Here is a 15,268-nt window from a genome sequence, read left to right as displayed (position 1 = left end):
TTTTTTTTTTTTTTTGGTATCTGAGTTGACATTCCAACTGCAGAGAATTTTCAGTCTCTCCATCTGAAATTGCTCATTGTGCAGACTTAAAGCGCTGTGACTTCAACAATTAACCAGTTGTATTTCTATAGCTTTTGCTTTTTTGAAGAAGTGCTAGCTTAGAAATTGAGGAAATTTCTCTTTCAATTGGCTACTGCTGTGACCTAGCCTCTAGTTCTCTCAAACATCCACTTGGGTCATTGCATAAAGACTTCATCTTTGCTGCTGAGGAAACAACAAAAGAACACAAGATAGTAAGAATCTCAGGACATCCTCTGAGATAGGCACCGTAATTATGCCTATATTACAGACAAGAAGATTGAGGCAGAGAGGGGTTATAACCTGATGGTCACAGTCAGGATCCAAGGAGAAAGCTTAGCAGCTAAGTAAAAATTTGCAACAACAACAACAAAAAAAATGGATCTGGATGGTTCTATTAAGAATATATCACAGTGTGATAGGTGCTTAAGTAAAGATGAACCAGGAGGGTGAGACAAAAAAAGTTTATAACTACCATGTTCTCTTTTCGAAATTTTCCCACTTATGAAATGCTGGCATCTTCCATTTTAGCACTTAGGGAACCATTGTGTTTAGTTATATTTGCTTCCCACATTCTGCATTAAGTTTCTCTGAAGCGTTATTCACTTTCCTGTGGGAGAAGATGCTTGAAAGCAGCAAATTATTCTTTTTTCAACAGGATCTAACCTTCCCGTCTCTCCTTTAGCCTTAGCCCTCAAGGTTGCTAGACTCTCATCTAAGCAGCCAACAGTAGGGCAGGCTTTGGTTCAAACAGCCTGAGTTTATACTGTAAGAAAAGTAGAGGAGCAGCCAGTAAAAATGTTTGATTTAACGAGGTAGTTTGTACCTTGCGAAATGTACAAGTTATTAATAAATTGCATTTCTTCCCTTTTTTATAGAGTACATTCCTAGTATGGTGTTTTGGTTTATGCTTTATGATAGGTGCTATAGTTGCAGAATTTGAATATAGGTTCATTAATCTTTAATTTGTGCCTCTACCAGAAAAAAACTGAGTATTCTAGACTGTGCACACAGTGCCCTCTTCTGGATGAAGTGACTTCTCCTTTCCTGATTTGCAAAGCTTAGAGATAATGAAATGGCTGCTAAAAGACCAGGGAAGGCTCCAGGAGCCCTGCATGGTGGGGATCGTTGGTTTCCCCAAGGTACACAAAAAGGAGTGTTCAAGGTAGTCAGCAAGACCCAGGCCCAATCCTGTCCCAGTGAAAGGTGAGAGAGCACCTGACTTCTGTGGCCATCAAGAAAGGGGGTGGGGAGGAGAAAGTCAAAGGGAGGATGTGGTCACTTCCTAGATTCCAGACCTATAACCAGAAATCTAAACACCTAAGAATGAATTAGAGGAATGAATTTAATCTCACTTCAGATTGGTGCAGGGATTCAAACAGAACCATGGTGGGCTTAAAAGAAAAAATGTCACATCCTTAATGCTTAAAATAACTCCTGGAAATTAGATCCTGTTCATCTTCTAAATTTGTTTAGCTCCCATCAAAGCAACTGAACTACAAAATATATATTGCCTTTAAAAGATATTTTTTGAAGTTCTAGCCTAGAAGTTGAAGAAATTCTGGATTCTCTGAAAAGAAAAGGGGAGAAGTGTGTGATCATTGGTGCTGTTCACTGATATTTCCGGTTCTCCTTCTGGGCGGTACTTTCGGTACCTCCATGAAGTTAGGCGTGGCCATGTAGCTTGCTGTGGCCAAAGAAGTGTAAGTAGAAGTTAAGCCTTAAAGAATCAGTACAAGATTCGCCACCTTTCCTTTCTCTTCCTACTAGAGAGTGGGCAACCTACAGCCCACGGACCAAATCCAGCCCACTGCCAGTTTTTATAAAGTTTTACTGGAAAGCAGCTATGCCCATCTCTTTACAGATTTGTCTGTGACTGTTCGTGTATCATGATGGCAGAGTTGAGCAGCTGTAACAGAGTTCACTTGGCCCACAAAGCCTAAAATATTTACCATCTGGCCCTTTACAGAAAAAGTTTGCCAACTCTTGCTCTGGTTGTTGGGGTCCCCAAGAGAAAACATCATGGAGCATAACCCATGATTTTTGACATGTGGCATGAGAATGAAATAAACCTTTGTTGTTTTAAGCCACTGAGATTTTGAAGTAGTTTTGCTGCCCCAGCATGACCAAATCCATCCTGACTGACACACAGGGTAAAGAAGAATTTATAATAAAAAGAGAAAAAGAGAATGTATATCCAGAAGCTAAAATATCTTAAAAGAAGTTCTCTAAACATTAATGATGCAAAATGTACAAATTCAATGTCATTAACATTGTTCTTTTAACCAGGTAGGGAGTAAGCATGGTCCCCACATGCAAGTAAGGCTATTGATCAGGTAAGCCAGACAAAGGCATGATATTTTCCCCTAAAAACAAAACGAATTAATTTCCATATCTAAGTAAGGCCAGCCAGTAGACACTGGTTTGTTTCATGAGAGGAGTGAAGAGGCTCATTACAGCAAATCCCAGGCACACATTGATAAATTCCCAAACTCGGGCTCTTACAAAACTCAGAAATACACTTCCTGTTGCCTTCCACACTTCTCAATCACTGAGCCGGAGGCAGCTGCCTGATTGTGTGACCTTCAGCCGTCCACCATCCCTCATAGATCATTTCCACCTAATAGAGACTTAAAATTGTCATCATTTTCTTTACTTCAACATTTCAAAGAAATGTTAAAGATTGATCTACCACTGGGTTGGCTATTTTGCAACTTCCCCCAGCTGGGTAAGAAGGAAGTCATTGTAAATAAATGCAGCTTTTCTAGACATTTTAAATGGTAGCAATCACAGCAATTTCAGCAACACAGAGAGGAGGAGAAGAGAGTAAGGAGAGGAATGGATAAAAGGGGCCACAGGAATGCATTTCACCCCTAGGGAACCAGGCTAAAGCTCTCCCCAGTTCCCCTAGATTAAAAATTGTAACCACCTATAGCCTGGAGCTTGGAGAAAAAGGAGCGCTCCCTTCCTGTTTTCTATCAGCCTTGATGTCACATCTGCCTAAATCTAACGGTCCCTCTGTGTCCCAAGGCAGAATGGTGACCACTGAAGAGGCCTGGCTACTGATTGACCCATTGGCAGTTTGGAGGTGGTTCCACTGGACTCTGGTCATAAGAGCCAGCAAATACCCACACAAGATCACTGCAGATAAACAGAGGGCTTCAATCGGAAAGGTATCTGGGGACCTATGAATCAGTCTATCTGAAACTGGGAGTCGGGGATGGGGATAGCTCCATACTGTAGTGGTTAGCACGTCTGCTCTACACGCAGAAAGTCCTGGGTTCGCACCCGCGCCAGGTCCCCCTGAGTGCGCCAGGGGTGACGGCAACATCCATAGGTCAGGGGTGGAAATGGGGGGTGGAAAAAATGAAACTGGGAGTGGCACAGAGGGGTGGCAGGAATGATGTGTTAAGTCCCCGGGCATTCTGTAAAGTAGCTCTCTTCCCTTGATGCTATGAATTGGTGCTGCTCAAGACTGCTTGGTCCAAATTCAGCTCAAAATGGAAATTTTCTAACTGATGCAGAACTCCACACTCTCTCAGGCCGTAACAAGTGTTCTCCACAGGCCCAAAAACTCAGAGGAAAGAAAAGAAGGGGTTTGGTTTGGGGAGTGTTAGGGGTTTTTTATTTGTTTTGTGTTGTTTTGTCATTAGTACCAGCCTTCTCTGTGAGCCTGTCTGATTTTTTCCAATATATTCCAAGACAATAAGTAGCAATGAGCTTCTCAAGCCCTGCAGGGCAGGTAGGAGCCATAAGAATGGAAATAGAGCTCGGGGCCTGGGTTGAGGTGATTGAATTGGGTGCCGCATTTTTGTTTTGTCAATTGCCTGGGGTTGCTTGTTAAGTTCACAGATAATTTGCAACTAGGGCAGCTTCTGAACACACTGGAAAAACAAAAATTCAAAACAACCTCACTAAATTAAAGGTGCAATCCAAAGCCACTAGCAAATAAAGGTTAATAGAGGGCCCCGATCACACTTTAGCACTAAGGGAAGAGCAATAAAACTAGATTAAAACAAAACTTAGATTAAGGGAGGAACAATAAAACTACCCAAGTACAAAAAGCATGTGAAAGTACTGGCCATGGGTTACATATGGCAAAGGAAGATCTGAAGGTCTTAGTGGACAAACTCATTGAGCCAGCAATTTAACATAAGTATTAAACAAAAATATAGAAGACAGAAATTATGAAATAATTTTTATAGATTCATGCAAATGCCTACTATGTACCCAGCATTGTGCTAGAATCTAGAGCAGGAGTCAACAAACTAGCACCTACAGGCCAAATCTGGCCTACCACCCACCTATTTTTGCATGGCCCTTGGCCTAGGAATGATTTTCACATTTCTATGATGTAAAACAGAAAAAAACAGTATTAGCCTTTTAGAGAGAATAACTGTTCAAAACATAGAGGACATTGCCTCTTGGCCTACAAAGCCTAAAATATTTATTATCTGGCCCTTCTGAAAAAATATATGTATATTGCTGACCCCTAAGGAGTACAAAGTGGAGTAAGAAATGGTCCCTGCCCTCAAGGAACTCACAATTTGGCATGAACTCAATAATCAGTATTAGAGTATTTTGTTGTTTCCTGGCTTTGCAATTTAGTAGCAAGGTAGAAAATTTGAAGAAAACTCATGGAAAGTTATAAATATTAATAAAAGAATGAGAAGAAAAATCCATGAGAAAAGTATAAAGGAATTTGGATTATTTATTCTCAAGAAAAGGAGTCTGTAGGGAGACTTAAGAATAGTCTTCAAATATTTGAGGAGATATTATTAAGCAAAAGGCTTTTCCATTGTGGATATAAAGATTAATAGAACGTAGGCTAAAATTTTTTTATTATAGAGATGGCAGGATTTCCTGGAAGGCTTTTAAACTTCTACTATAAATTGAGAAATCCATTTTCTTTAATCCTCTGAAACTAGTATATTTTCTCATCTGTCTGGGGGGCGTTAAGTGTTGTCTGAGTGTCTTCTGAGCTAAAGGTAGAGGTAGACCAGATGCCCCGTGTTCAGGCTCACTCTCTGATTCTCCCATTCAGAAATTGGGGCTTTTCAGGAGAAAGTCTTTTCCCTCTCTGAGCCTCAATTTTCCCAACTTGCAAAATGAGAGCCTGACATATTCTGAGCCTGTGATTTCGTGGGCCAAAACTTTGAAATGATTCAGCAGCCAAGGAAAACAAAGGATCTTTAATGATCTCATCTCACAAGGAAGATGCTGCTTTAGTTTTAATGTGAACAGAGAAATTTAGACTCGGTCTTTGTTTTAACTGCAAGGGAACTACTAGTTGGAAAAAAATGAATATGTTCTCTGGAGGAAAAAGACCAAAGAAAAGTTTAAAAATGACCAAGGATCATAAAAAAATAAAAGAGGAAATGTTAAAGAGGCATACACAAAGACATAAAATAAGAAGACAAGTAAGGACTGACATTCCACAATCACAATCAATGGGATGGGGTTATAGGCTCCTCTTTAAAATAGGCTCCTCTTAGATTAGAGTAATTCAAAATTCAGCTACATGCTGTTTACAAGAGAGCCACTGAAAAGCAAATAATCTACATGTGTGAAAACTAAAGAGTTTAATGTGAAACTTGGTTAATGATATGCATACTGAAGTCTTTAGAGGTGAAGTGTTCTGATGGCTGAAACTTACTATGGAATGCATCAAAAAAAAATGGACCAATGGATGGGTAGAGGGGTGAAGGGATAGATATGTAAAAAAGAAAATACACGAAAATATTAATTGTAGAAGCTAGGAGGTGAATATATGGATGTTTATTGAACAGTTTGTTATGTCTAAAATTTTTATAAGAAAAATTTGAGGGAAAAATAAAGTTGTGGCAAGAAAACAAAACAAGTACATAGACCAAGATTTCACTTTTTTGTTAACTTTAAATATGAGTAAAGAAAAAGAAAGTATGTTAAAAAAGTGATATTTGGAGTAGGCAGAATCTGAGTTGTTAGGGCTTCTTTGTTCTGTTCTTTTCATGACTTTGATAATAATTCCAAGTGCCAACTGGGAGGTCAACTTATTTCGATGTTCTCTGTGCCTCTGTCCAAATGTGACCATCTCTTGCTTTTTAGGGAAGGTCACAAAGAAACACAGCTTAGACAGTTTTTAGGAAATATTGCTATTGGAGACTTCTTTCTTTATGTTGATTTGTATCTAGACTCTCCATCAGCAGAAGGACATTGGTCTTAGAGTCACACAGAGTGTGATTTCATCCCAGATCCATCACATCATAGACATGGGCATGTTAATTAAAAACCTGTTGTCGAAGATATGATATAACATTGGAAATGTTATATGCTACATGATATGCCATAAGTGCATCTTCACGCAAATGTGTAAACAGCACCTTAACATATTCAAACCAGAACTCCTGGTTTTTCACCTTAAACCTGCTCTTCCTATAGTTTCCACATCTCAGAATGGAGATGTTTTTCAGGCAGAATGCTTGGAGTCATCTCTTTCACTCTCTTTCTCTCATACTCCACATGTGATGCAAATTTCTGTTGGCTCAACCTCCAAAAGATACCCAAAATCAGATGGATTTCACCATTTCCAATGCTATATCTCTAGCAACGATGGTTTCCTTTCTGATGATTACAACAGCCTTGGAATCGGTTTCCTGGCTTCAACTCGTAACTCTCCAGTTTAGTCACAACACAGCAGCAATACTGATTTTTTTTAAAGACATTGGTTAATAAAATTATATTGGTTTCATGGGTGCAATTCTATAATACATCATCCGTATATAGCACTGTGTGTTTATCACCCAATGTCAAATCTTCTGTCACCATATATTTCTAAGTAGAAAAAGGTAAAGGCAGACTGACCTTTTAAAATTACATCTGATCACATCTCTCCTATGCTCAAAACTCTTCCGTGGCTCTCCAATGCTATCACAGTAAAACCCAAGTCTTTCAGAGGCTTACAAGGTCTCCCTTGTGCTACCTCTGAGAGCCCATCTCTCTGACTCCCCTTCACTCACTCAGCTCCAGCCACACTGGCTTTCTTGCTGTTCCTTGACTTTGGAAAAAAATACGCCAGTCCTCCAACTGATAACCACATGATTCACTGTCTTCCATCCTTCATGTCTCTGCAAAAATACCACCTTACCTTTCAGACCTTCCACCCCACACTCCCTATTAGGCTTGCTCTGCTTTATTCTTTTCCATGGCACTAATCTTTTCTTGGCATATTATATACTTATTTCCTTGTTGTCTGTATCCCCTGCCCCTCACACATAAGCTCCAAGAGGCCAAGAGTCTTTGTTTTGGTCACTACTGTGTGCTCAGAACTGGAACGGACCCTGACATTTATTTTCTCCTCAATAAATATCTGTCGAAGATATACACAAATGCTTTTTGAAAATTATAAAGCACATGAGGTGGGCATTATTATTACTTACATAGGTAGGCGAAAAGAGAGCCTTTTTTAAAAAATCCCTAGTTCATTCTTCTCTTCAATGTATCCTCTTTGCTACATAAAATAAGATTCCTCCCCTATCACCTACAGATTAAATACTGCCAGATTTGGTCATTTGACACCAGAGGTGGTATTCAAAATAGTTAAGAATCTGCAGTGGAGGAACCCATCGAAATGGACACAATAACCAATCCAAATCATGCCAGCTGAACCTAGCCTGTACCACAGCAACATCAGCCTGGAGAAACTTAGGATCAATGACAGTTCTACTACACTGCTATTTTTATTGTAGGGAAATAAGCACTGAATTTGGAATCAATAACACCTGGGTTCATTGTCATTCCCTCCACTTCGGGGTTTCTCAACCTCAGCGGTGTAACTCTTTGTTGGGGGAGTGGGTGGGGAGTGGGGTGTCCTGTGCATTGTAAGATGTTTAGCAGCATCTCTAGCCTCTACCCGCTAGATTCCAGTAACATTTTCCCCAGGTTATGAGAACTAAAAATGTCTCCAGACATTGCTAAATATCTCCCGGGAATTGAGAACCTCTAATCCAACTCTCAACTATGGAAACTGAGAAAAATTAGTAAACTCCTGTGGAGGTTAATTTCCTTGTTTGTAAGAGGATTAGTAATACCTATCACATAGGGTAGCTTTAGGGACTAAAAGAAATAATGTACATAAGAAGTACTTAGCAAATTTTACTATATTATTATTTATTGTACTTATTTATTGTTACTCCCGACAAATAGCTATTTATCTTGCTCTAATAAATGACTGCTTATGTAGGCTACACTGATGATGGGCATACTGCATTTTTACAACCATAAAGTTGAGCTTTTTAGTGCCTTATCGGGTCACACCTGCAACATACAAATTATCTCTAAATCCATTCCCCAGTTGGTTTCTCCCCTTAAAGAGCATGCTCTTTACAGAGTGTATTTAGAGGCAGTCTGCTCACCCATGGTTAAATTTATGGGCTGTTTATCTACAGTAGGATTTACTTGAGCCTATCTTGGGAAATGTAATGAAGTTTAGGTGTGCTTTCATTAGGATGTGAGGTGAGGCTAGGGAGAGCAGAGAAAAGTCTTAGGCTAGTTTTGGAGAAATGTCATTTCAGAATCACTTAAATTGGAAAAGTTCTAGACAGTTCTAAAAGAAGAGCTCCAGTAAACAAACCTATCATAACAAATAAGACAGACAACCCACATCCCCTCTTCAGAGGCAGAGAACAGCTCAGCATGTGGTGTGGATTCTGTCTTGGAAACTATTAATAACCTGCTCTGCCAATTTTTCTACCCCCACAAGGACTAAACAACTACACTGTATGGACTATATCCCTTGCGATATTAATTTATATCTTTCTTTGGTGAAAAGGTTTCAATGGGTGGTAGGAAGCTGGAAAAGATGGAGAGAATTACCATCATTTTATAAATGAAGAGACTCAAAGAGGTTGGGTAGACTATCCAAGGTCATAGAGATAATAACTAGTGCAGCCAAAACGTGACCTCGAGGCAGCTACCTTCAGATGCCAGTCTTTTCATTAAGCAGCACTGAAATAACTCAACGTTCTTGGAGATCACTACCTGCTCTCCATTATTTTACCACCTGTCCCACTGAAAGCAATGGCAGGATGCATAAGTGAATTTTTAACAAGAACAGCACCTTTACAAAGGACAAAGTCCAAAAACGGAAGGAAAGAAGTTAGGTTAATGACAGGAAAAGCTATCAGCCCCTTTCTGAAGCAACTAGTGATGAACACCAGGATGAGCTTATGAATCTGAATGCTCACACTGGTGCATACATTCTTTTACAGCATGGTTAGGCTTATTGAGCCCTGGCCTGCCAGGTGAGATGTGTCGTGAAAACTACCTCCACCCAGGATGATATCCAAAATATGTGCACCTAGTTCAGCAGAGGGACCACTCAATGAAAGCAGACACTGACCCCAAAGACCTGCTGTACTAACCCCTCTTTAGTTGGTTGATTATGGGGCAATCTAGGGGGGTCTCCCGGGTGTACAGATGTACAGAGAAGCTTGTAATGACTACTTACCCACTAGAATAGGAAAATTTCAGTATTTTAATGACTTCTCCAGATGTTCTGGTACATCCAAATGTTTATCCCTGCTTCACACTTCCTAGATATGTGAACTTATACAAATTACTTACTTCTTCCAAGCCTTCGTTTCATTTACTTATAAAATGAAAATGACAACAACAGTGCTTACCATCCAAACATGAAATGAAATGCAAGCACAGTGCTATGCACTGTTCCTGACTCATACTAGATGTGCAACAAATATTAACATTCATTATTATTAATGAAGAAAGCTTGAAACATGCAACATATCAATTAATTTTGGCAAAGCTGAACCTGAGTCTCCTGTATCAAGAGTGACGATTTCCTGAGGTCAGACAAACATGTGATAGTCTGCCCCTCACTGCTTCACACCATCCAGTCTTACTAACTGAGTCAGCTTGATTCCCTTTTGGCTCTATTCCAGGCACTGGTACTAATTTTGTCCCCACATAAGATAAATAGGATGACCTCTCTGTCAACGGGATGCCTTATAAAGTTAACCATAATTCTTTCTGTTTCTACCAGTAGCTGAGATCTCATCTTGCTTCTCAAGTTTTCAACTGCAAAGTCCCAACCTGCCCAGTAACTGAACACAGAATCTTCTACCCTAGCCCTCAATGGCTGTTGTCTGCCAACATGCTCAGAACTCAGCCTCTTCAAAGTTGTGTGAGTCTTGGCCAAACATTATTTTCCAATTCTTAGATCTTCAGTAGATCCTAAATTAAAAGGTTCAGGAATCCCACATGAACATGGTGCTAGAGTCGCACAAAGAAGAGTTCAAATCCCAGGTCTGCCACTTACTAGCTATGAGGTCGTGAATAATTCCTTATGCTTTCTGAACCAAATTATGAAATAGGGAGAAAAAATATATACTTCCCAGACTTGCTGTGGAATTGAAAGAGGTAAATTAGGCTCAGTTACATAATTGGCACATTGAAACCTTCCATAAGCATTATTTTTGATGGAAGGTAGCGCTCATTCTCTGCACTGCAACTTGATATCCAGCCATTCTCTATCCATTTAAACTAGATTCTTAACAAAACTGCTTAGAAAGTACTCAAAAACCAGATAGCTGCTCACACTAATACTTTTAGGTCTCTCAGTCAAAATTATCCAAAAATTAAATTTGGACAGTACATCGTTTTTACCATTTCTTTACAAGTTTGTTCCCTCAACAAATAGACAGTGAGCATCTAGCGAGTACCAAGCATTGAACACGTAGACAAGACAGATCGGATACCAGCCCTCACGGACATTGCAGCCTGAAGGTCCCAACCAGGATTAAGGGAACTTGTTTTGTGGAAAACCCTTTACTAATCCAAAACAGTGTCTAGCACAGTGCTAGCCTGTGAAATAATTCTTTCCTGGTACTTTTCTTTTCCGATATTTTAAATGGGAGCATATTTACTCTTATAATTTAAAAATTCATTAAAATTGAAAACTGCTTGCTGACTCTCTGAGAATCACATGAAAGTAATCTGTAAACCACCTGAGGAAACAAGGAGGTCCTGGCCATCTCATGGCACTAGTGTTTTGTTTCTTCCAGGTAAAGCCTTAAAGCCCTGAGCTATGAACCAAGCTGGTTCTTCCTCTACTACCCAACATCTACTCTCTTCCTTCCAGGTACTTTGCCATTTTTCTAGGCCTGAACCATCCAGTATTCTGCAGTAAATACTGTGTTTAAAATCCAACCAATTTCCTCCGGAAATTTAGAACACATACCAGTTACTTTATCTGGATTCTGTAAACAAGAAAGGACTCCAATTGCTACAGTCTTAGAAAAGCAAAGAAACATCTCTCTTTGGGAATTGCTATGTATGACGCCACCATGTTTTAAAGGGTCTTAGATAAGTCTTCAATTTTGTGAAGTTTAGAGATTAATAATACCTTGGGCGGGGGGGAATGCTGAAAGGTAGGCAAGTCTTGTCACAGTAAAAGAAAAGATTTTTTCCTGCTTTGCTGTGATTAGCTGCATAAATTGTAGTGCGAGTTCCAGGGCTAAATGAATTAGCATGCAACCCACCCAGAGTTCTTTATTTGTTGGAGTAAAATGCTTACAATCTTTGCTTGGGGGAGAAAAAGAGGATATGTCATTGAATGAATATGAATTAATCAGTACTTTATGGACAGAACCCATAATTTTAAAGCAGCGAAAAAAGTGAAGCATTTATCAGGGTCCCACCCAGCAATCTCCCTCTGTCATTGCTAATAAATCTTTTATGAAATAGTGTTGCGCAATCTTTGCGGGAACATTCCCCCTCCCCACCTTTCCTTGGAAGGAAAAAATAAGTTAGCATTCGTTTCTAATATTTTCTCCTCTCTTCCCTATTTGAATTTCCTGTACTCAGAAAATCTCCAAAGCTCTTTATTTTTAAAGCCTTTTTTACCAAATTTATTAGCTCAAGACCTCTTTCATCAGAAGAAATAATTCATATATTCCTTCTTCCAAGACGTTCAAGGAACGAAGCCGAGTTTCTTGTGAGGGACATGATATTTTAGTAAGTATAATATCGTAAACCGCTAAACAATCAATATTTATAGGTGGAATGATACAGTCTACTGTAGGTCAAAGGAATTTGGAAATAGATAAGAGGATAATTAAAGGGTACAGCATTCCAGTTCTAATGCTTTATAATTTTCCTATAACTACTCATAGGGGCAAGATTCTGCCAAATTATAAACAGCCTGCCAATAACCTCACAATGCCCTGATTCAATTAGTATTTTATGCTCCTACTTGAAAGTTAGGTTCATTAGCTGTGAAATATGCCACTGGATGTCTGGATTAAGATTTAAAGGAAACCCTAAATATGGAGTGGCATGTAGCCAGTTTCTAGCCGCTTAAACTGTACAAATGAAATGTGTGATCATTCTCCCCGAGGTTGGTAACTTTTTATTTTTAGCCACAAATCCACAGGCCATCTCTCTTGGTTAGGGTTGGGGCCTGATGGCTGGTCGAAAGCTTAAAAAGGTACATGACTGAGAAACAAGTTGTTAAGAGGCTATAATGAAGACCCGGCGGGCGGGGGGTAGGATGCCCGTAATGATTTTGCCATTAAGCTTGCATTCCATTTTACAGCTTGGATTTATTTATAACAACAGGTGGTGGTATTTGTGGGGAATTGCTTGTTTTTTCATTTGAGAAGGGCAGCTCCATACATCTGCTAGAAGGCGAAACAAAACCTTTTCCAAACACCAGTTTCCTCGCTTTCTGCATCACTGTTAGGAAGGAAGAATTTGTAGCAAAAGGCCACCCTGCCATTATTTCTTCCTGATGACACTCATTTAGCAGCCATTAAAATGCAAATAGAACTATGATTTTTAGATCACAAAATTAACATTAACGGTTGGATGATTGATTAAAGGTCATGGCAACGGTATAACTTAATTTCTTAGATAATTGTGTTCGGTTTTCTGCAGACTGTTTGGGTTTCGGAATTAATTTTATCTGTTGTTGAACACTGACAGGTGCAGTAATTGGCAGAATCTCCTTTGGGCTCTTTTCTTCCCGAGTACCACGCCCTCTTCTCTTCCGAGAAATCATCACCTAAAACACAGGAGAGAAGGCGGAACAAGCCCGCACACAACCGCGGATTTACGAGTCTGGCTGAGGTTACTGGAGGGGTTATTCCAGACCTGCAAAACCCAAATAGAATTCAATTCTATGCCTAAGAAGTTTCCTCTCTAAGAACTTCCTTCAGCGGGCTCATGGTGGTATAAAATGACCCCTGACCCTCCCAGGAGGCTGAGGCAAGCCTCCTCGGATTCCCCGCTGAAGGATCCCATCTCAGACCCATTTTTCTTTAAGGGATGCAATAAACCATGGAGAGAGGTAATAATAACGCCGCTGGCTTTTCATGTCACTTCTGTATGTGAGAGTTCAGGCAGTGACCCAGGAAGATGAGATGGGAAGTGGCAGGAGATTATGTCTATCTGCTTTGCTTCTCAAATGTCAAAAAATAGATAGATAGATAGATAGATAGATAGATCGATCGATCTATATATATGGCTTCACTAGTAGGCTAAATAGCTTCTTTAATTCCAATAAATATGGAACTCAGTATTATAAAGTCAGAAATTCACAGGAAAAGCACCACAGCACTGAGAGAATTGAATTGAAACTTTTTATCACCATCATCATCATCATCATTGTTATCTCTTATAGTAATTTCTCCTGGAAGTTTCAAAGGACTTTATTTTATCATGATGGATTCTATTTTGCAAACTTCTGTCCATCAGCTACTGGATTGTGACTTGAATCATATCCTTCCGTTCCTATGAGTTCTTAGACTAAGTCTGCACAGATGATCCTTAACTGACCAGTCCTGCCCTCTAAGAGCTTATAGCCTAGTGGGAGACACCTCTGTGTATGAAGCAATTAAAGAATAATACAAAGCAATCTGTAAAATAGTTACCAGACATAAGCTCCTTAAAGTTACAGCCATGTTTCATCAGGCTTAAAATTCAACACAAGTATTCATTCAACAAGTAGGTATTGAGCACCTAATACATGCCAGGCTCTGTTCCAGGATCTAGGGTACTCTAATAAGAGGACAATCACTTCAGAATATAACGTATAGCCTCTGATGAGGTACGGGGAAGAGAAAACAAGCAACGCACAATGCTTAAAAGTTGACCGAGCATTACAAAAGGGAAAGGAAAAAGTTTTAAAAAGTACTATGAGAGTTTATAGGAGGCTTTACATTCCCGTTACCTTTTCACAGCACATCATAGGTCCTAAATGAATGCTTGTCGAAGCCGTCAATCTCTTTAAAATGAACCAACGAGAGGATATAAGGATATAATTCTGAGGCATTCTGGAAGAGTCCATGGAAAGAAATGAGACTTTAGGACCCCACCCTGTTCTTCAAACATCCCGTGCTTCCTCTACCCCGGGACCTTTCTACGTGGCACTCTTACTGTGTGACTCTCCCTGCTGTCCTCTATGCCTAGTTAATATCCACTCATTCTTCAGACCTCACCCCAAAGGCCAGGACTGAAGGGAAGGTGTCCCCGAGCCTCCTTTCCTTCCCCAACCCCAGATCAGGTCCAGGGCTTGGGGATAGAGGCCAGGTGCAGTTCCCACAGACCCCACCCCCAGCCCCTACTACCATACCCCTTGCATGCTGATTTGGACGATCATCTGATGGATGTTTCTCTCCCCACTCTGGACACCGGGCTTCATGAGGACCCGACAATGTCTGTTTTGTGCCATTGTAGACCCTTGATAAGTAATTGTTCAATTCATAGGTGAAATTTGCTGTATTGGGTGTTGAAAACTGACAAGGATTTGAACAGACAAGGACGAGAAAGAGCAAGCATGGAGAATGGGAAGAAAGCAGAGTGGGTCCCACGGGGCTGTGCAGGGTGAGCGAGAAATGTTTTACCGGCTGTGTAGCCTGCACTCAGACCAGCAGGGCAGATGATGCCGAGGCCGGAGCTCCCAGTGTGGTCAGGCATTAACCTTTCAGTTCCTGGTTTGTGGAAGCGTGGGCGGATCCTAGGAAAAGATGCACCTGGGGTTGGAGGGTAAGGATGATCCTCACAGCAGCAGCTATTTACCAATATTTTAACAAGCTGAGGATTCTATCAGAGGATATCAGCTGAATGAGAGTAATCTTAGAGGTGAAAGGTGCCCCCAGGGGATGAGGGGTTCACTTGTGGTTGGAAGGGAAGA

This window comes from Pteropus alecto, unplaced genomic scaffold (genome assembly GCF_000325575.1).
Source record: "Pteropus alecto unplaced genomic scaffold, ASM32557v1 scaffold94, whole genome shotgun sequence".
Taxonomy (NCBI): Eukaryota; Metazoa; Chordata; class Mammalia; order Chiroptera; family Pteropodidae; genus Pteropus; species Pteropus alecto.
This window is presented reverse-complemented; position numbering follows the sequence as displayed.